Source organism: Nannospalax galili, unplaced genomic scaffold, assembly GCF_000622305.1.
Source record: "Nannospalax galili isolate Female #2095 unplaced genomic scaffold, S.galili_v1.0 scaffold54, whole genome shotgun sequence".
Taxonomy (NCBI): domain Eukaryota; kingdom Metazoa; phylum Chordata; class Mammalia; order Rodentia; family Spalacidae; genus Nannospalax; species Nannospalax galili.
The window spans coordinates 11,662,143-11,684,208 of record NW_008341028.1 but is presented as its reverse complement, the minus strand read 5'-3'; the positions used below and the strand labels follow the sequence as shown (position 1 = coordinate 11,684,208).

Genomic DNA, 22,066 nt, shown 5'->3' with positions numbered 1-22,066 from the left:
TGAGAACCTTAGAAATACTCCAATGAATGGTACTTGGGGAATTCTGAGGCCACAGGAAGCACATGTGTCTGGGGGACCTGAGAGGGTGTCATGGTCACCAGTCTGGGAGTCAGAAAGCCCAGCTTTCAGTACTCTGTGAAAGGACTTGAGTCATTTGATTCTTACTTATTTGTAAAATGGATGACCTAGATTAAATGACCACCAAGGTTGCTCCAACTCTAAAATTATATGCTTCCATAATAATTAATTCTACATTTATGTAAAACTGGAAATGTGCCCAAGGGTTTTGAGAGGATGGCCCCATTAAAATAAGCACATTAAAATAGCAATCAAGGTGAAACATTGATTTCTGCCCTCCCGGGTAAATTCTTTCTTCACTCTGTACAACCATGAATATAAAACTTAACAGAGCACAACTAATTATTAACATCTTTATCACTAATTGTACCTCCATTCTTTGCTGATCTGGTTTTGAATTAAACTATGCTGCAGTGTTTATTTTACATTTAGGCCTTTCTCAATTAATCTTGGCAACACTTGGGGCTCAGTTAATGACGGGGGCTTTAACAGACACCATTAAGAAGTTCGACTTAGAATACTTTATATGACTTGGACCTGGTTAGTCTTTTTCTTTCTCGTGGCAGGCCAGGTAAAATGAATGACATCATGCAAATGCAAAGGAAGGAATTTCAGCATGTATATGTTTTTAAGATCTGAAAGCCTACCAAAATTGAAATTCTAGTCTCAAAGTAAGTGCTTGGTAGAGACCTTAGCTGAAGGCAATAGAGAAACCCAGAAAAGTGGAATAATGCATCTCACAGTTGGGAATAATGCATCTCACAATTGATGATACCCAGAATCTTGTCAGAATGCAGGTTCTGGGAGGGGGAGATGGCTCAGTTGGTAAAATACTTTCTGTCAAAGCATGAGGACTGAGTTCGATCCCTCCAGAATCCCAACAGAAGGCCAGGTGAGGCAGCACATATTTGTATTCTACTGCTGGGAGGCAGAGACAGGAGGGTCTTTGGAGCTAGCTGACCCAGTGAGCTCCAGTTTCAATGAGAAACTCTGTCTCAAAAAATAAGGTGGTGAGTGATTAAGAAAGACACCTAACATTGACCTGGGGCCTCCACATGCAGGTACCTCTGGCCTCACACACACACACACACACACACACACACACACACACATACACACGTGCACATGTACACTGACACACAAAAGATACAGGTTCTGGTTTAAGAAGTCTAGGGTGGAGCCTGAGACTCTACATCTCCAACAATCTCCCAGAAGAATCCAGTGCTTGCTGGTTCATAGAACCAGTGCACCGAGGAACAAAGTCACAGAGAGGACTGAGTTTCCAAACAAACAAAATCCAAGAGCAGAAATGGTCCACTTTAGTGGAGAAAAAGAGCAATGGCAGGAAAATAAAAACCCTTTGCATCTGTGGCCTGTATGAAAGGTTCCCACAGGCAGCCGTGCTATCACTCACTCAGTGGATTCTGACAAGCCAGACCCACTTGATCTCACTGGTGGACGGGAGAGAAAGAGGCTGCTGAGATGGCTGATTGCATAAGCATCTTTCTCAAAGCAGATCCTCACCCTGAGGGGTAACACACCTACCCACAAATGTCTGGTTTTGTATTTACATTGTCTTGTTGTAGGGCAGGGTGTGGGGGAGGCTCTGCCCAAACCCAAGAACCACTCAAAATCTCCTGAAACCACACCACCATTGGAAAGATGATATAAATCATTAAATGATCGTTTGATTCTCATAAACAGACTAACAAAGAATGGGCAAGCAAGTAAGGCATGATTGCAAGGGATTTGATTCCTGAGTGCTTGACTCTCAGCCTGTGGGTGAGTGACAGTCATTCCCACTTGGCTGGGATGGCATTTGTTTTCCTGTAACCAGTCAGAATAAATAATCCTGGTGGTTCAGGATGGCCTCTTCCCCACCAGGACAGAGGCCATCTGGCCACTTGTAGGGGGCCTCCACCGAACAAAATAGATTTGTACAGAGTTGTGACAATAAGCACAGATGGTCAGGGGCTCCCGTGGCTGTTTAACCTTCCAGGAGAGTGTGAGGTTGCTACACAGGGGGCTGGTAAGTTGGCTTGTTCTGCTTGGTCTCCCTGAACCAAGCTGTGGAATTTTACTTTGAGTTTCCTGCTTACAAAAATGTTGGCTAATTTCTAAAAGTCAGGCAGTACGTTGGTTAGTTTTAACTGTCAACTTGACACAAGCTAGACACATCTGGGAAACACCGTCTTAACAAGGAATTAACAAGAACATGTTAGCCTGGGGGCAAATTGGTGGAGGATTATCTTGATTGTTAATTGATATAGGAAGACCCAGCCCATTGTGGATGGCACATTCCCTAGGTGCGGCTCTGAAATGTATGAATGGAAGGGGCTGGCTGAGGGCAAGCAAACAGACAGCACTGGTGCATTCATGCTTTCTCTGCTCTTGACTGTGAATGTGATGATTTCAGTTCCTGCCTGGACTTCCCCATTACAATGAATTGCGACCTATAATTGTAAATGAACTAAGCCCTTTCCTCCCCTATTATGCTTTGTGTCTGGGTGTTTGTCACAGTAACAGAAATGATACTAGAATAAGCAGTGAGAAATAGAAAAGTTACATGATCTTTGTGCCTCCATTTCTCCTAACGGCCAGAATGAGGATGTCCCCCAGCAAAACATTAGGATGCAACATTTCAGGAGATACTAGAGGTAGGGCAAGTGCCAGCTGGAACCCAAAAGTGCCTCAAGTGTTGTATGCGTGAGTCTATGCGCCTCACACCACCCACCGCCCACCTAATGCTAGTCCATACTCCTTTATCAATAAAGGTATCACAGTTTGAACATCCTTCATCCAAAAGCTTAGGATCAGGAATGTTCCTAGGATTTTGGATTTGGGGATGTTTACATAGACTTTCTCACATAAGCATTCCTAATTTTTAAATCCGATACATGTAATGTTCCACAATCTGAACCTGGTAGTTCCCTCTTTACTGGTAGTTGTAAAAATTAAGTAATTCAGCAAGGGGAAAAGACTTTACGCTTCTCAGAGAATGCACCGTGAAAACCTGGTTTCTTGCTTGCTTCCTTAGTTCCAGGTTAGTCATTTATTAGCTCTACAAACTTGGGCAAATGTGTCCCGTTTCCTAACTTATCAAAAGAGAATATGATCACTTTAAACTTACCAGGAGGGTCATAATTTAAAATATTTATAATAATGAGAGTTAGGGAAGATAAATGAGAATTCTCAAACTTCCCTGGTAAGAATTAACAATGCAGCAGTGACTTTTGCAAAACTATCTGGAAGCTCCTCAAAAATTTAAAAGTAGGGCTGGGCACGTGGTTCAGTTGGTAGAGAGTGTTTGCCCAACATGCACAGGCCCCTGGGTTCAACTCCCAACATGGCAGAAAGCTGATATGGTGGCACATGCCTGTGATCCCTAGCACTCTCGCTAGAGACAGCAAGAAGATCTGAAGTTCAAAGTCATTCTCTGTTACACGGTGAGTTTCAGGCCAGCCTGGTCTCAATTTTTTTGTAAGTATCATTCCCATACAACACAATAATTCCCCTTCTAGGTATCTATTAAGAAAAGTGAAAACACATTTACACATAAACTTGGCAATGGATATCCCCTGTCATATTATCATAATAAATAAAAGTGGAAATGGCCCAAGCGCATATTGACTGATATGTGTGTGTTTTATGTATATATGTAATATAAACTATAATTTTATAGAGAATACATAAATATAAATGTGGTCCATCCATAGATTGTTCCTTTCTAAAGGAAGGAAGGGCTATGTATCCTACATGAACCTCAAAAGCATGCTAATTAGTAGCAACTGAGGCATGGTGTATCATTACATTTATTAGAAATGTACAGATGAAGCAAATCTTGTGTTGGTTCTTTCCTTAGGATGGGCTGGCTGCCATCCAGGACCCCACAATAAGTGTGGCTTGGTGATGTGAGTGCTGAGTAGGCAGAGAGATGACTCCTCTCTATGATGGTTAACACTGTCAACTTGATAGGATCTAGAATCACTGGAGAGACAAGACTTCGACCATGTCTGTTAGGGATTATCTAGATTTCAGTAATGGAGGTCAAAAGACCCATCCTAACTGCAGGCAGCACCATCCACAGGAAAGGGTCTGCCCTGAATGAAAGGCAAGAACAAGCCCAGCACTAGCATGCATCCCTCTGTAATTCCTGGCTGCAGACATAATATGGCTACCCGCCTCAATCTCCTGCCACAGTGACTTCCCCACCATGATGGACTGCACCCTCAAACTGTAATATAACCTTAAGTTGCCTTTTCCAGGGTATTTATCACAGGAAGAGTAACAAGTACACAGTTTTTCTTCCCAACTCTGTGCTCATCCTACAACTGACAACTCCCCTTTTTCTTTTCTTTTTTTTCAAATTACAGTCCAAATGCTTTAATCCTGCAATAAACATTCGTGAATAATAACTACAACACTTCAACAGAGAAAGTATCAGTACAACAAACGCTGTTATCAGGACTGCTGTGCGTTCCTCTCATATGACCAGCATTCAAGAACATACTTTTCTTTTTAAAAAAAATATTTTATTTTTATTTCATGTGTATGCGTTGTATTGCTTGCATGTAGGTAAGTGCATTCATGTCATGCAATGCTCACGGAGGACAGAAGAGGCTGTCGAATCCCCTGGAACTGGAGTTATGGACAGTTGTTAGCTGCCATGTGGGTGCTGGGATTCAAACCCAGATCTTCTGCAAGAACAGTAAGTGTTCTTAACCACTGAGCCATCTCTCCAGATCCAACTCCCCTTTTTCTATAGCCTACCTACACTGCAGTCCTGAGCGTTAACCCCCTATGCCTGATTCATCTCCAGGCTACAGCCTATGGGTTACTAGTAAATCCCTTAGGGGATGGATCACAATAAACTTGGGACTGACTTCAAAGATCTAAGGAGGGCCTGAGTCCACATTTGTCACAAGCCCCTCAGTGTACCCATGCTGTGGTTCAGGGACTGTGCTTCAGCACTAACTCCTGGACATTCCTGCACACATCTGGAAGCAGTACACCCAGCCTGGGTTCAGTGTCTTTCCTCACATCCCCTCTAGCTCTTCCTACCCTCTGTCAGAATCACCAAGAACCCTTGTTACACAAGACTGTGAAATCAGCCTGCCAAGTCAGACTCTGACCTGAGAATCTGCATTTCCAACCACCCCCCAGGAGATGCTGTTGCTCTTGGTCTGGGGACCACACACATTGTGAAAACCATTACTCTGTCTCCAGTGATCCACCCCCTGATATCAGCTGGCTCTTGCATTTGCCTCTCCTCTCTGTAGGAAGCCCATGCTGCTTGGTGAGGCAAGCTCAGCCTGCACATGACCCCTGCTGCATCTGTGCCCCCCTAGGCATTGCTGAACCAGCCCTATGGTTCTCCCGGAAGTTTCTCCACAGACCTCCCAGGGCATCTTCCCAGTCCTGATCCACACTATAGCCTCTCCTCAGGCTGCCTCCCCAGCAGCAATCCAGAAACACACACCTGATGCTCTCGACATTTGGCCTGATCCAAACCCCACTGCAGCCTTCCACAGAATTGATGTCTTTCTTTGACCTCCCCTTGGACCCCACGGACCTGTCAGCACAGACATGTTTTCTTACGCTTGTTGCATAGACAACTGGCTCCCTGGGGGCAGAAGCTAAATCTTATTTGTCTATATCCCATAACCCACCGCAATGACTAGTACATAATAGGCATTTGATAATTAACCACTGAAGAATGGAAAAACACCAAGTATCTCCAAATACTATTGCCCACGGGAGGCACTCCCCCCTCCTCGACCACTGCATTTGTTTCATAAATAACATGTTTTATCACTCCTCAGCCTTTTGGCTAAGATCAAGTGAAATGTCTTACTTTACCTAAAAAGTACTGATCCATTATGGCCTTGAGGACCAGGAGACTTCCCTCTATGCGGGAATCAAAATGTCCTCTATTGGGTGGGATTCTTCCTGGTATGAGACACCTAGAGAAGCCACAGGTCTTTGGACTGGGAAGGATGCCCCAGCAGGAGCTGGGTCACAGCCTTTATTCTCAAAAGGAGAAGAAAAATAAAACATGGAGATAGCTCAGATGGTGAAGTGCTTGTCCTGCAAGCATGAGGGTCCAAGTTTGATCCCCAGAACCCACAATGAAAAAAAAAAAAAAAAAAATAAATAAATAAATAAATAAATAAATAAATAAAGCTGGAGATGGCAGCCCATGTTTGTAATCTCAGCACTGGGAAGGCAGAGATAGGCAGATTCCAGGGGCTCAGTACCAGCCAGCCAGCCTAGCCTACTTGGTAAGTTCCAGGCCAGCAAGAGACTGTTTATATCAAACCTCTGCCACCACCCAAGCATCACTGTGGGAGATGGGGTAGAAAGATTGTAAGAGCCAGAAGTGGTGGATGACCAAAGGAAACAGTTTTCCAGATAGTTACTCAAATGAACTTACAATGGTGACAGCATGCACAAGACCCATGTAAACTTAAGCCAGATAAAATCCCAACATAGATGTGGGGAAGTGGGTGACAATCCCCAACTCCAGCTGAGGAACTATTAGCGACAAATAGCTGCGGGGAGAGGGAGGCCTAGTTCTTTAAGAGCATGACACTACATAGGATAACCAGGCTCCAGTGGATGGACCCACACAGAAGGACATTTTGGGACATAAATTTGACTCTATCAGTCTTAATATATGTGACAGAATACATGAAATTGGGGGAGGGGGTATTATGTGGAGGGTGTAGATAGGGAAAGGGTCTAAATATGATCGAAATACATTGTATGAAATTCATAAAAATTCAATAAAAAATGAAAGAAAAAAGATGGAAGCACCAGAGGTAAAACATAACATTTAAGATTGCACAAGTGTGCACTCCCTACATACATGTGCACCTGCACAAATACATGCACCTACACACACAAATTCACATAAACACATTTTGTTTTAAAAGGAATGAAGAATATAGAAGCCAAGGGTGCTCTGTGCATGTCCGTCTGAGCTGGAAGGGCAAGGCAGGCAGCAACTTGTAACCAGAAGTCCGCTTGCCATCCCTTAGTTTCCAGTCTAGAATGGGATGGGCAGTGAGAGGCCTGTCTTGGGAAGCAGATCTATTCATGTTTCTTATAGTCTCCATGTTTATCTCCATTCCACTTTCCCCTAGAGCTCAGTTAGGTCCCTATGAGAGGTCCAGCCCCTCAACTGTGCTAACATGAACCTCACTCAGGCCCCAACACCCCAAAGAGCAGCAGTCCCTGTGACTGCCCCCTTCCAGGAGCCTCAGGAGCTCAAGGGAGCAGGAACTCAGTGGAGGAGGGCACCAGGAGCTCAGTTGGTGTGTGTCAAAATCACCTTGCATGGCTTAGTCGGGAGGTTCTGGGTCTTCAACAGTAAGAGAGGTAACATTCCTTGAATACACGGAACATCAGTCAAGTTGAGAGAAGAAGTCAGTTCTTCTATAGACAAGATGGCAGGAATGCTTGTGGGCTAGAAGATCCTGTATTCCTGGACTGCTGAATAAAGGAAGGGTAGATGGAAGTTCCTGTGTTCGATTCTGTTGAAAACATGGTAGAGCCTGTAGACTTGTACTGCATGTGATAGATGATGTCCAAAATTGTTAAAGGGGTCCCTCATGCCTCATTTGCATGCTGCAGTTATGTATCAAGCAAAACTCCTTCCAAGCCAGTGTTTTACAGTCCAGTCTTAACACCAAACACCAGTCTGCAGAAATGTGAAGCTAGCTAGGTATGAAAGACTTTCAAGTACAAACAGCGATCCTGCATCTGAAGGTTGCCACCACCCCAGGCTCAAGATACACACAGGCTCCCTCCTGCTTCCCTCTCCTTTCCACTTGATCCTTGAAGCTAGGGGACATGGAAGGGGTGTAGGATTGGCAATGACTACCATAAGTTCATTAGGAAGACCAAATGTATCTTTTTAAAAGGTGTTCAGGACTGCTACAAAACAGAGTCTTCTGCATGTGGCAGTCATCACACAGCAGCTGTGGCTGCCTGCACAAGACCTGCACAAGATCAAGCCAGTTAACATTTCAGCACAGATGGGGGGAGGAGCTCACAGGGCCCTACCCCTATCTCAGGGCCATTAACAGTTGATGTCTGCTCAGAGAAGAAGAGTCAGTTTTCTTTAGGGCTGTGGTATTCTGGCACATTGCCTATACTTCAGTGGATGGCCCTATATCCATGCACATACAGGCAACAATAGTCAGTGAATTATTTTTTTAAAGAGGATATAAAATTGGGAGGGGGAGTAGGGGATGTGAGAGAAGCTGGAGGGGCAAGGGGTGCAGTATGATCAAAATATTGTATACATGCATGAAATTCTAAAAGACTGGATAAATATTTTTTTAATTTCAAAGTGTTTTAGGGGCTGGGGATATAACTCAGCCAGTACAATGCTTGCCTAGTGTGCACAAAGCCTCAGGTTTTGATCTCCAAGCACTGTAAAAGCTGGGTGTGGTAGCATATACCTGAAATCCCAGCACTAGGGAGGTGGGAGCAGGAGGACCAGGAGTTCAAGGTCATCTTCAGCTACATAGTGAGTTTGAAGCTATCAGAGATACTGTCGCAAACAAACAAATAAATGAAAGCTATTCTTCTCAGTGCTTGTAGAGTACACAGAAATAAGGGCTCAGGGGTCTTCTCTGCAATCTGCTAGACCTGCAGAAACCCTGGCACTCTAGCAGGAAGGATGGTCTGAGGAACCAGTAGGCCCATTTCTCTCAGCAATACCTTCTCTCTCCCACAGTTCATCAACACAAACTGAACATGGTGATGTATCCCTACAATTCCAGCACTCAGGGGGCTGAATCAGGACTCCTGTGAGTTCAAGGTCAGTCTGGGCTACAATAGTGAGCTCCAGGAGAGCTTGGGCTACAGTGTGAGATCCTGTCTTGAAAGAAAATAAAACATAACAAAATTATCACAAGGAGAAAAGGGTCTTTACATATGGGCTTTGTAGATCAAGAGCATTGGCTGCAAACGGCAGAAATACAGTTCATGCCAGAAACAATAAAGAAGGTTTTAGGGTCTTGGAATTATCCTTCCAAACCCAAGGAAATCATTACTTTGTATACTGGGCGATGAGAGAGGAACAGAGTGGAAGCAACCAGGGATTGACCATGATGCTGCAGCCCTGGGTAAGGACAGAGTGGGAAGATTTTGGTCTCCATGGCACTTGCCCAGGACATGAAAAGTAATACATGATACTACCTGAGTTATGACTGTGGATTATAAACCTGAAGCACAGGAGCTGGAGAGATGACTCAGTGGTGACGAGTGCCTGCTGCCCTTTTAGAAGATGCAAGTTTGGTTCCTGGCACCCACATCAGGTAGCTCATAACCATCTGTAACCCCAGCTCCATGAGATCTCACACACACACACACACACACCATATAATTTAAGAAATAAAATATAAAAAATCTCAAACACAATTTAAACATCCTTCAATAGAAGAATCTAGGGGCAGCTAAGTTATGGTACTTTCAGATATTGGAGTACTATGAAGATATTTCAAAGACAAGGCAGGTATACATGCACTGACGTAAGAAGTTTGCCAAACACAGTTAAGTGAAAAGAAGGAGGAGGCCAAGGACATGAAAGGGTCTCTCATTCGTGTTAAAAAAAAAAAAGGAAAAGAAAAGAAAAGAGAAAAAGCACGCTTAGTAAATGCATGCAATATCCAGGCTACATTTCACAACTGATAAAAATGGAACATGGTCATTGATTTCCTCTGGGCAGCAGGCCCAACAGGGTGGAGTTAAGGCAGACCCACTTGATTTCCTACTCTTTTGTACTGTCATTCCCATCTCCTGCTACTGGGCTTTCAATGCATGAAAGCAATATAAAAAAGGCCACTAGATTGTTGTCCATTAAGTTCACAAACCATAGACATTTATAGTCATATGCCCTAAGAGGCAGAGGCTTCCTGGTAGAACTCTCCCAGATGCTGTGTCAAAGAAAAAAATCAAGTGAGGACTCTTAATCCTTTAAATATGCAGATGGTTTGACTAGACATAAAATACCCACTTACATATATAAGTCCCAAAGACAGGAAGAGGAGTTGGGGGAAGAAATAATCAAGAGTCAAAGTATTCTTCTAAAATGTCACTCAAAAGCAGAGAAGGTATATTCCCAGAAAGATTCTAGGTCAGCAAGAACTACCATCCAGTCTCTTGCTCAGCTAGAAGCATCTTAGGACCCAAATGTCTCCAGGTAACAAAGAATAAGCACTGATGATGTCTGTATTTACAGAGGCAAGCACCCCCAAGCATAATCCAGTATAGCTAAAAGTAACCTACCCATCAAGTAGCCAATTTAGTAGGAACCTCGTACACTTTTGATCCCCCCTTCACAGGCTTGCTCATTGTTATTACCCTCTATTTAAAGCACTATATGAGGGCTGGAGAAATGGCTAAGTCAGTAAAGTGTTTGCCATGCAAGCATCAGGACCCGAGTTCCATCCCAGCACCCAGTGTGGTGGTGTGTGTTTGTAATCCTGGCTCTGAGGAGGTGGTGACAGGAGGATTCCTAGGCTTGTTGGCCAGCTAGCCTAGCTGAATCAGTGAGCTCTGTGTTCAGTGGGAGACCCTGTCTCCAAAAACAAAGTGGACAGCTCTTGAACAACACCTAAGGTTGGTCTCTGGCCTCAATGTACACCCCCCCCACACACACACATAAGAATGAATGAATGAATGAATGATGAGTAAAAGTGGACAGCTCTTGAACAACACCTAAGGTTGGTCTCTGGCCTCAATGTATACCCCCCCCACACACACACACACAAGAATGAATGAATGAATGAATGATGAGTAAATAATAAATAAATAATAAATAAATAAACCTCTTCATGGCTTATCTCTGACTAGAGAACAAAGTTCAAGTCCAAAGAGTTTTAAGTTTGATGTTATCTGGTCTCAGTCTCGAGTCCAGCCTTCAAATCCTTTCTGTGTATCCTGACCTCCATCAGTCACAATGATCATTCACCAGTTCCCAAACACCTTGGCTCTTGTGCTCCAACATGCTATTGGAGATCGGCCTTAGCTACTTGTGTGTTGGTACAACTTCCCAAGCCCAATATAAACATGGGTTCCTCATCTGCTTTTCCCCACAGTGGCTGTTCTTGCAGGCAGCCTACATACATCTGGCGATGGCATTAACATTGTGGCTGGGCAGTGTCGTTAAGTCAAGGCCTGGTCTTCTCACAAGCTTTTCCCTTCTGTGGGGCCAGGTTCGTCTGTTGCTTATTCACATGTGCATAATCCTCGAGCTAGCCCCAAGCCTGACATAGAAGCACTTTGAATGTTTGCTGAAATAACACATGTGAGAGACCAGAACTTAAATCTTCAGCATTTCTAACCAATGGATCAATAAAGTTATGGCTTTGGACTAATTCATGGAGATAAAAAGGCTCTGAGTTCCAATAAGCAAGTCAAGGCAGTCGCAAGCATCTGAATAGGAAACAAAGGGAGCTAACAAAACTAGTTTGGTAGCTAGTGGTTGTCTAGAAAGTTCTGAGAGTCTCAAATTAAAGAGCAGAACTGAGGACCAGAAACATGTGTGATCCAAGGCGGCACAGATCTGAAGCAAGCTGGACAGGAAGGGGTTTGCGGCTAAAAGCTGAAAGGGCCTCATTTTCCTGAAACTTGCCTGTTCCATTACCACCACCTGCCAAAGGGAAAAAGGATATCACGTGCTGAGCCTCTTCAAAGAGGCTTCAAGCAAATGGTTTGGGTTGAGTGCAGATGTCTCCTTAGAAGTTCAGAAGACTGAACTGCCTGCCAGGATGGTTCTAGGCAATAAATTATTTGGTGTCTACAGAAGATAAGAGGCAAAACTCTGACCACTTAGGAAAATCAAAATTAAGATGATGAAACTCAAAGTTTCCAGGCTGGCTACTGTGCAGGAAACCCATGACGAGGGTTTGACCAGATTGGTCGCAGTTCCCCAGAGGGGTTAAAGTAAGGACTGAGGGTCAGCTGACAGGTTTGCTCTCCACCTTCAGGGAAAAGGACCCTGCAGCCCTATGCAGGTTGGAAAGAGATGGGAAAGTGAGGCATGTGTTCCACCAAAGGGAAAGGAAAGCAGCCACAGGTGCACTGAGGCAGGCTTCCAGGGCTCAGGAGCCAAGCAACGTGGGCAACAGCACTGGCAAGAAAGGTGGTTTTGGAATGACTCCAAGGTTTTTAAGATTTTTATATATTTTGGTTTATGTCTACATATATGTTTCTGTGGGTGAATCTGTATATATCTGTGTGTGCCACATATGTCTAGATGCCTACGAAGGCCAGAAGAGACATCAGATCCCCCAGAGCTGGAGTGACAGGTGGTTATGAGCTACCTAATGTGGGGGCTGGGAACCAAAGTTGAGACTTTTGGAAGAGCAGCAGCAAGCTTTAACTGCTGAGCCATCTCCTGAGCCCCATGGTTCAGAGTTTTAATAGTCCCCCTTCTCATGAAGAAGCCAAGTTTAAGAAAACCTTATTCTCAATGGCTATTCACTGGCTCCAAGTAGGCAGAGTTCATACGGTTGCCCTGCAGCACCCACCACCTCTGAAATAAACCCAAGCAGCAACCTTCAGAACAGACCTCGTCCTCCTGGGAGCAATGACTCCTGGAGGAGACTCGGGCTCTCACTCTAAACATTGGCTTCAAGCATCTCTTCTTCCAGAATCATGCTGCAAAATCAGCTATGTCCCCAAGAACAAGTCCCCCCCCACCCCAGGGCTCACTGGTGCTGTGTATCTGAGTGGCCCCAGGTTTATAGGACCATGTCACAGGTGCCTTATTCAATGTGACCCAGAGAAAAGGAATAAGCATAAGCAGCAAATGGGCATAAGGGGAAACCAGTTTCTAATCAGCAGAAATCAATGACCAAGTGGCAGCAAATGATACCACTCACAGCTGAGCAGGTGATTCATTATACATGGGCACCTGACAGCTGCAATCCAGTGTGGCCTCCTGGTGGGCAAATGAATCTGACTAGAGGAGGAGGTATCCTTCAGATTTACACAAAAGCATGAAACGAGCTAGTGGAGGTCCAAGAGCTAGGCATAAGAGCTGACTTCCTCATTCTATTCTGTGCCAGGCAGGGCATCCTTGAAGGTGATATAAGAGTTCAACTGATCCAGAGGTGATAACAGGGTCATAGGAGGATCCCAGATATTCCATTCTCAACCTGTGTAACTGGGCAAGTCCCCACACAGCTCTTCTCTCCAGCAGTTAGAGACAACAATACCTACTTCATCTGTTATGCACGCTCAGGTGAAGTGCTGAGCACAGGGTGTGGCCTCCAACTGCTATACCATACAAGGTAGTTCCCATAAAGCTACATTGCCTTGAAGATTAGAGACAAAGCTTCTGACCTGAACATGTGGGAACTATAGCAGAGGCCAACTGGCAAACGTGGCACTGAGAGGTACAAGATGGCTTTGCACAAAAGAACAGTAAATGCATTCATTCCTCCAGTATGAGTAAGAGGACCCCTCTTGGGAGTCCAAGCTGCTTCCAGTACGGGCTGTAATCTGAACCCGGGGACCACAAGGGCTTAAGGGAAATTGAATGAGATTACCTGTGGGGCACAGGGCCTGGCCAGAGCAGATGCTGAGTGAATGCTGCCTCCTAAGCCCTCTCCCCTGGGGCCCCTCAAACAGTGCCCCCTGCCCTACAGGCTGACCCTCTGCAGGTTGAAGAAAGCTCAAGATTGATTTTCTGTAAGTTCTGCTGAATTCATTAACACAAAAGCGATAATGATTCTAACATGACTTATGGGCCTTGAGCATCTTTTATGGTAAAGGCTCATAGAGGAAGCAGTGCTGTTTCTCTCAGATTCTGGATGTTTTTCCCACTCTGGATTTTTATACCACTTTCTTGGAGTGTTTGTGTGTGTACACACGTACGTTTGTGTGTTTGCAAGAACATGTGTGACTATATGCCTGTGGAGGTCAGAGGATAACCTCAGGTAACATTCTCCCTGTTCCTCCTTGTTCCTGTAAGGCAGTCTCTCATTGCCCCAGAACTCACTACATAGACTAAACCAGCTGGCCAGCAAGACCCACCCTCTGCCTCCCCAGTAACATGATTAAAAATGCATGCCACCACACCCAGCATTTTACATGGGTTCTGGGGATCAAACCCAGGTCCTCATGCTTGCAAGGAAAGTACTTTGCCATCTGAGTCATCTCCCCAGCCCCTTATACCATTTTCTATGTACCCAATTACCATATATCACTTCACCTTTCATTAAAATTATGAAATATCTCAATCATAATAAAGCATATTCTTTACATTAAAAGAAGTTATTTAGGGATACGTTTATTACCTGTAATGAAATGAAGGACACAGGGATTCTTCCTAGAGTTTTACTTGATCCTTAAAAATATTTAGCATAATGTACTTAAATGATACATTCAGTCATTCAAATAGTTGTCATACCAAACACCTATCCAGGGCTTAATGCATGTCACCCCATTAAATCATCATTGAAATAGGTAAAACAGCACATCACTCTTATTTTAATGTCCTAAGGTTACAGGACATTAAAAACCTGACCAAACTGGTGAGTCTATATGAACAGATAGAATTTTAATATTGATAAAAGCTACAGAATGGATAACTGATAAGCTCATAAGGAGAATGTTCTAGTTTGCTTTCTCTGTTGCTATGATAAGACACTGACCAAAAACAACTTGTAGAGGACAGGACTTATTACATGAGGTGCTCACAGTCCATCATTGAGGGAAGCCAAGGCAGGAAACTAAGGCAGGAACCTGGGGGCAGAAACTGAAGGTGAGACCATGGAAGGACACTGCTTACTGGCTTACTCCCCCTGGCTTGTTTGGCTACTTTTATTATACAGCTGGGGCCCACCTGCCTAGAGGATGGCACCATCCACAGTGGGCTGGGCCCTCCTATATTTACCAGCCATCGAGAAAATGCCTCAGACATGGCCATATGCCAATCTGGTAGAGACAGTTCTTCAACTGAGGTTCCCTCTTCCCAGGTGTCTCCAGTTTGTGTCATGTTGAAAAAACTGACCAGCACAGAGCATAAGCAACTGCAAGATGGTGCAGCTTTCAAATACCAAGTTCACATCCACAGAGCATGATAGGCATGGATGGTTTAGAATGAGAGTGACTGGAAAACAGAAAAGTGGCTGTATCTTCTGAAATCCAAAAAGAAAGTTTTCAACACTAGACTGCAATGAACCGTGTGCTACACTCATTGGGGAAAAAGGGAAATGTTTGCCGGTTGCTGCTACATGCACAGGGGCCCATGAGGACCAGATATTTCTACAAGAATATGGCTCCTGAGGGACTAAAGAAAATACTGTGTGCCTGGAAAGCAAACCATAGAAGGAAATCTAAGACTCTAGGGTTGAGGACTGGCTTGGGGTATGAGATTGAAGTGAAATCAGGGGAGAGAAGCTCATTGGGAGATAGCACAGTCAGTGCAGCGCTTGCATAAGGACCTGAGTTCAATCCCCAGAACCCACATTAAAAACAAAAACAAAAACAAAACAACAACAACAAAAAAACATGGTGGTATAAGCTTAAAATCCCAGTATTGGGAAGGCAGAAACCGGCCAGCCAGCCTAGCCTACTTGTCCAGTTCCAGGAGAGTAAGAGGCCTTGTTTCAACAAAACACGATAGATGGCATTTGAAGAAGACACCCAAGGCTGTCCTCTGGCCTCTACATGCATCCATATGCACATGCGCACGCACACACACACACACACACACACACACACACACACACGAGCAAGAACTTCAAGCTGAAGTCTTACTCAAATCCCTATTCTACAATTACCAGCTCTGGGACATACTCAGATGCATTCAAGCCCTCTTCTTCCCCTGCTTTCCTGTTCATCTCACTCCCCTCCCGCGAGCCCCTCCCTCCTCAAACAGTGCTGCCTCTGCTTTGTGTCAAACGTATTCCGTATTCCGTTACCTTCCTTTCCCCCAACCTGTTAAGCTCTCTTTTTCCCCTCATGGTCCCCTAGTTTGACATTGCTCTCTCTCTCTCTCTCTCTCTCTCTCTCTCTCTCTCTCTCTCTCTCTCAAAAGTATATTGACATATGTCTATGAAAATGTCATAACGAAATCCATTTTTTTGTATGCTATCTTAAAAACTTAGTTTTAAAACTGAAAAAAAACTACCTGAGAAAACCAGAATCACATCCCTATCTCAAGACACTTAACGTAATCACATTTGCAAAGACCCCTTTTCCAAATAAGTCAGCATTTACAGACTCCATGGATTAGGGTCTGGTGTCCTTGGTAGGGGGAAGAAGAGGGTTATCCAGCCTCATATTCAGAGTAAATTGTCAGTCAACAAGAACCATGCTTCTTGTTAATGAAAATAAGACAAAAGAACTCTACACGCAGAACAGGGTCTGTGGGGTTGATAAGAAAGCAAGGACCTGAAAGCCCTGTGGGAGGGGGAGCTGTGAGCACTTTACCCTGAGCACCAAGAGAGAAGCCTTGAGCCATAGAACAACCACAGCAGCTGTCCCCACACCTCTCCCTGTGGGTTCAGAGCAGGGGTGGGAAGAGCCCCTGCACTCAAGTCCCCCTCTGCCCTGCACTATAGCTAGCTAAATGGACATCTTTAACTCCGCTCAGTGTCTCAGCTGTAAAATGGAGTTACTTGAGCTCAGTGTCTCAGCTGTAAAGTGGAGTTACTTGAGCTCAGTGTCTCAGCTGTAAAGTGGAGTTACTTGAGATAAAAGTAGCATACATAAATGAGCATTGTTACTACAACTGACTCAACAGCATAAGCAGGGCTCTTGCAGGTGTTCTGGGTGAAGGAAACACCAGTTATTCACACAGGAAATTCCTCTCCATCCTTAACAAAGCAGCTAAGGCTGCCACTAGGCATGCCTTGAAGGGAAAAACCCTAGGATTCCAGATCCCCACCTCCCGGCTTACACATCTTGTAGACAGGCTCTTTCCATGGCCTCCTGTTATCTTTCTTCTTGAATCCAAGTTATGAATGACTTGGAGAGGGTTCAGTACAGCATTCTTCACAGCAAATGTGATCTTTGTTCTGATAACTAATGAAATACTTCTGACACTTAATGAAATGCCACAAGAAATGAACAAGGGCTCTTTGGAGGCTTGTCTGAGATCAGAGTAACTTAAGCTTCAAAATCTGGCTCCAATCTTTCCTAACCTACAGGCAGAAATGTACATACCAGCAAGCCCAGCTCCACAGCACGCTGTTAGTGAGAGGACTAAGGTTTCCAATCCACAAACAGAAGCATATTAGAATATCGTTTATCTGTCTAGCATCAACAGGTAACTTCTTGTCAAACAATTCAAGGACCAAGTGGAATTCCTGATTCAGAAGGGAAAGAAACAAAGCTTTCCTTGGAGGAGGGAGGGGACAAACCAAAACATCGAAACCACAGAGCTGCCATTGTAACATGTGCACCTGCTTGTTAGCTACCTGCCCAGCACGGCCAAAGAGGTTTTCTAAATAGAAGCACAGAGAAGGCCAAAGGCTTCCCTTCTCCTTACCATGTTGTTTCTGAATACTTCCCCAGCCCCCATTGTGACAAGAGCCCCTAGGTATCCAGGGAGGGCCAAGAAATCTGAGTGTGGCTCTGTAAAGTTTAGTTAACAACAATCTTCCTGTCCAACAGGACGGGATCCCTGAGCTGCAAAAGTCCTCACCACAGAAAAAACATTACTCCAGAGTTATTAATGAGGAACTGCAAATGGTTTCCAACAAAATGGGCAGGAAAAGAGGACCCGGAAAAACAAATGATTGCTACCTGACCCTGGAGATGAGCCAGTGGGGAGAGGGAGGAGGGAAGGAGAACTGGTTATGGAGTCCCTATTTCAGAGCTAATGGGCAAAAATGTACATGTAGGGGACTAGAGAGGTGGCTTAATGGTTAAGAGTGCTTGCTGTTCTTCAAAAGGGCCCAAGTTCAGTTCCCAGCACCAACATCAGGTGGCTCACAATCACCTGCAACTCAGCTTCTGACCTCTAGGCCCACATGCATGTGGCATGCACACACAGACACAGACACATACATAAAAATAATTCTTAAAAAAAGGTACACACATTAATACACAAAAGTACATGCATACACATGTGCACTCATGCACTCACACACGTAAGCATGCGTGCACACACATACAAGAGCATGCACATACACATACATACAAGAAGTTACAGAGTAATTCCCAAATACTATCTGGTTAATGATACTAAAATAACTACATCATGTTGTTTTGAACTGAGTCTTATTTTTTTTTTTGAAGAACTTTTACAGCTGTTGCCTCATTTGACCCACACAGCATGTCTGTGTGGTGAACAGAGGACATATAATTAATTATCCATGTTTTATAGATTACATTAAGCGAGTCCCCTAGGTCTTGCCATTAGCCAGTGATGAATCTGAGACAGGAAGTAAAGCCTAATGACTCTCAGCCCCAGGGACCTCAACATGGTAAGAAATGGGAGTCCTCTTAATGCAAAAAGGCTGAAGCCCCCTGGGAGGCCAGCAGGAACGAGTGACACTTAAGAAAAATACATGTGACGAGACAGAAGTCCAAAGACGGGGATTTGAGGAGTTGTGATGCCAATGGATTGGAGGAGAAAAAGAAACTGCCAAATGTTGCATAAGGATGTTTGAAAGCATGTCTGAGAGCCAAATCTCCCAGTCACCTTCTCTTCCCATTACACTGGACGCAAAAGCAATGACAGTGTCATTTAAAACAGCAACTAGGTTATTGGGGATGTAGCTCAGTTGGTAGAGTGCTTGCTTAGCATGCATGAAGTTCTGGGTTTGATCCCCAGCACTTCAGGAGGTGGAGGCAAGATGAACAGAAGTTCAAGGTCATCTTCAGTTACACAGTGAGTTCAAGGCCAGTCTGGGTGACATGAGACCCTGTCACTAACTAACACAGCAACTTTCCTCAAGAACACATAGGAAGGAACTTAATGGTAAGACGAAGATCTTTATCCTTCACCAATGTGGAAACTAAGGCCCAGAGAAATGAGTTGATTTACTCAGAATCAAAGGATCTATGAGAACTAGGAAGTGAGCTCTGGATTTAGGGTGCAGAGCTGTGCAGGCTACACCAGCTGCCTTGGGCATGTACTGTCTTTAACTTCATTTTTATAACCATTGCTAATTATTACCACAACTTGAAATAAGAACATTAAGGGTAGGGTGGGGTTTTCTCTCTTCATTTTTCTAAGAAAGCATTGCCTAATTTCCCAGACAACAACCAGGGATGCTGTGGGAGGGTGGTAGGCGGTCTAGCATAGAAATCCTAAAGATTCCAAATTAATGTTCTATTACAGCAGGCTGATAATGCCTGCCTCAAAGGTGTCCACAAACCTGTCAATGTTGCTTTATGTAGCAAAGGGACTTTGAAATGAAGATTAGTCTAAGAGCGGACGAGGAGGGAGCTGGATGGCTCATTGTTTAAGAGCCCTTGCTGCTCTTCCAGAGGACCTGAGTTCAGATCCCAGTACCTATGTCAGGTGGCTCACAAGAGTCTATAACTTCTGGTGACGCAATGCCTCCCCTGGCTTCGGCAGGCATCTTGACTCATGTGCACATAACCCCCTTCTGCAACACACATACACATAACTAAAGAAATAAAACTTTAAAGAAAAAAAAAAAAAGATTAAGCCAAGGATCTTGTGGTACAATTGTCCTGGATTATCAGAATGGCATACCAAAATCACATAGCTCTTATGAGAAGGAAGTAGACAGGTAGAAGACATAAGAGACAACCTGACACTGGTCCCTGAAGGCCCGGGCCTGTGTGTGTTAAACACTGTAAAAATCTATTAAAATCACCATTACTGTTAATGATAAGTTCTTTAAGCTCCTATTTGATAGCATTCTTTCTGATGTTAATTTTCCTGTAAACAAATGAAGATGATGGAGAATGGGGCAATTTGACTCCTTGATTGGCAGCTGGTGAACTTTCCCACACTGTTTAGGCAACCTTGAGCAAAAGGATTGTTAGTCAAACAACCTGCCAGACTACCCTTACACCAGCACCAGCATTTGAACATTCATGGACACCTCAGGAGAACTGCACATGACTAGTTCTGATTGCTGATTGCTCCAGCTCCAAGCCTCAGCCAGACTGACTTGCAACAATTTATACCAGATATTTTGCTATCACAATCCTTGGTGAATTCAATGACTCTGTACCCATTTACACTTAGGCCACTGAAGGACACACACACACACACACACACACCTCTTTCCCTGATGGCCTAACAGAGGGCCTGCTGTGACCAGTGCTGAAAACGAAAGACTATGATTGGCCCAAACACAAACCACGGCTGTGATGCTAAAGAGGCAAAGTTGTGACTGGCCCAAACACAAACCTCCACTTGTGTGTGAGGTTTGCTATGATTAGTCCAAACACAAGCCTTCATTGACAAACAAGGTGTACTTTTTGTCAAAACACCCTTTCTCTGGCGATATAAGCAGGCTCTCAGGCTCAGGGAGTCCTGGGAGACACTATCCTGTGCTGACTCTACTGGTTTTGCACTATGAGACCCAATCAAATACTTTTCCACAGTGGTCTTTACATTTCAGTATTAGGAGCTGACCTGAAAGTAGCAGGGACAGCTGAACAGTAGGCAGGCTGAGCTGTGAAAGCAACAAGGCAACTAGCTGCTTGATTTGAAGAAACAATTGAAGAGTTCAAGAGGCCAGGGCAGGAAGAACAATGGAATAAACAGATGAAAAGAGATGGCAGAGAGTTGGGGCTAAAGAAAGATAAAAGGCTGCAAGGACCCAGAGAAGAGCGCCAACAAGCCCTGGTTACCAGAAGAGTTCAAAAGAACTGTCAAGTCTTTAGGGATAAGGGTCTCAAACCCCAAGCCAAGAGCTGAAACACAGGCTACTGTTAAGGGCTAATGAATCCCAACTTCCCAGCCTACAGAAGGGCTGTTACACTTGTAAGGCTAAGGGTTCCATGCTGGAGACCAGCACAAGGTCTGCAACATTTAAGGGTGCCACCAGACATGGTCTTAGAACGATCTATGGTGGCTGCACTTGCAGTTTCAAAATATTTTATTTATTATTTTTATTTTATGTGTATGAGCCTATTGCCTGCATGTGTGTAAGTGCACCTGTGTCATGCAATGCTCATGGAGGTCAGAGAGGGTGTCATGTCCCTTGGAACTGGAGTTACAGACGGTTGTTAGCTACCACGGGGTGTTACAAGAGCAGCCAGTGCTCTTAACCACTGAACCATCTCTCCAGTCCATATTTTCAGTTTCAAGTGAGTAAATCTATTGAGTATGCAGCAAGCCAAAGTAAAAGAATTAATAGCAAAAGATGAAATAGATGATAGAAGATAGATAGCAAAATATTATCAAATCAGGCTCTCAAAACATGCAGCAGAGACCGACTAAGGAAGCCCCACTGAGTCAGTTGGTGTTTGCAATAGAGTCTCTTGTAGAGCAGAGTAGCCCCTAAGGTAAGGTTTCCAAGTAAAAGAACAAATAGCAGCAGAGGTAATATCAAATGACATGCACCACATCCAGCAGAAACCAAATAGGAAAATTCAGGCAATCATCTGGAGTTCCAGATCGAGCTTTCTCTCCATGGTTGAGAGTTCCATGGCTAAATTTCAGGCTTCTCTGTTTCAAGGACACAGTCTTTACTCTGGGGCTGTTTTACTGCTCTCTCTTCCCTGTCACAGAGCAGGGGGGGCACCTCCCATCTTGGCCTTGAGGACACTTGACACAAACATGAAATGGGGTTAGGGATCACCCATGTTTCCAGAGCAAGCTTCTCTGTGAGCTCAAACAGCACATGCCAATTTCTAGACAATGCATATTACACCCTGCTACTGCTCCTACCTGCCTACTGTTGTTGCTCATTGCTGCCTAACACCAAGAGAAACACAGACTGCCAAAGAGAGCACTTGAAGAGTTTCCCCTGCCTGCCCATGACTTCCCTGTGGGTGGAGCAAAAGGACCCAGCCAGTTGACTGT

At 44.4% G+C, this 22,066-nt stretch overlaps 1 protein-coding gene across 1 annotated transcript in view; it reads right to left on the bottom strand.

Annotated features, from left to right (window-relative positions):
* Nucleotides 1-22,066, bottom strand: part of Thsd4 (thrombospondin type 1 domain containing 4) — a 694,930-nt gene that overhangs the window by 561,642 nt on the left and 111,222 nt on the right. The gene's annotated exons all lie outside the window — the stretch shown is intronic.